Here is a 1377-nt window from a genome sequence, read left to right on the forward strand (position 1 = left end):
AGGGAAATTCTTGTATGACAGGAACTGGCTCTTGCTCCACCCAGCACAGGGGCATGTCTTGCCAAAAAAAAGAAGAAAAAAAAAGAGCATGGTGGGGGTCATGCCCTAGCAATCTCCAGCTGTCAGAAATAGTCCCAGACATCTGGTATACTTTGGAGAAGCCAGTGAAAACCCTAATCTATGCTTGGAACTTGTTCCAGGATATAGGAGAGCTCACAACAGGCTCAGTCTTTTGTACTGTGCATGCTTGGTACTTTTTAGGCATTATTGAGAATCTGGTGCCATTTCACGTTTTCTGACTCCTAAATTTGTATCCGTCATTTCATAGAAAACCTGTTTTGTTTTAATTAAAAAAAAAAAAAAAAATGTACGCCTGCACCCACAAAGAAAAAATGGTAAATATAAAGGAGAGATTCAAAGAAAGAATAATATTTGCCTTGAGCATTCCAGGGACATTATTTAAAGTTGTAGGGAGCAGTCCCTGGCGTATATGTACAACAGCAAGAAATATAGTGGACGTGACTCCCCAAGTCCTCCATTCCCATTTGAAAGCCCTTGGCATTCATTTCCCATTCACTTGGCCCGGCAGTAAGTGACATGCTTGATGTATGTAAGGTCCTGTACAGCTCATGCAAAGTACTTTGAATAGCATATTAACCGCCACAGTAAAAATTAAATCAGACTACAGATCACAGGAAGAGAAAAAACCCACCCAAAACAGACTTTTTTCCAGTAAGATGGAAAAAATGCTTGCAGCAGTGATACTTAGGGAAGAGAACTTGGATTACTTGCATCTTGATCTTGCAAATTTGGGGTATGTAGTTAACCTGAAGTGCACCAGCAGCCCTCTTACTGCTCAAGTTGGCCCGGTGCTCCAGTGTGTGTGTCATGGACGCCTAAAGCGAGGCTCGGGTCCTGCCCGCTCCTAGACGAGCTTCACCCGCCCGGGACTCCAGCTGCGCGCTGTTAAAGAACAAATAACATCTCCCAAAGGGCTCAGCTTGAGCCGCTTTTCCTTCCTCCTTCAATAAATAACTTGTTTTCCAGAAGCCGGAAAGGAGCGGCAGAGCACACGGGAAACCACTTCTTTACAAGCTGGTGTTTTTTTCCCCGTCAAGGGGCAGGCACACACGGCCGGGGAGGTGGGGAGCAGCCGCACGGCTCTCCCGGCGGCACCTCGTCACCACCCCAGCCCCGCTCAGGGCTTCCCCGCTTGGTACCGAGACCCAGGACCCCTCCGGCCCTTGCCGGCGACACGAGGCGCGGCTGAGGCAGCAGGCGGGGCGCAGACCCTCTGTCTCGGCCGCAGCACACGCCGCCTGCAGGGGGCGGGGCGGGGCGGGGCGGTCCCTGGGGCGTGCCGCGGGGGGCGGGGCG

General features: G+C 50.6%; 1 protein-coding gene across 9 annotated transcripts in view; it reads left to right on the plus strand.

The window, feature by feature from the left end:
- Positions 1–1377, plus strand: part of TJP1 (tight junction protein 1) — a 346374-nt gene that overhangs the window by 213432 nt on the left and 131565 nt on the right. The gene's annotated exons all lie outside the window — the stretch shown is intronic.

Source organism: Alligator sinensis, unplaced genomic scaffold (assembly GCF_000455745.1).
Source record: "Alligator sinensis unplaced genomic scaffold, ASM45574v1 scaffold458_1, whole genome shotgun sequence".
Lineage (NCBI taxonomy): Eukaryota > Metazoa > Chordata > Crocodylia > Alligatoridae > Alligator > Alligator sinensis.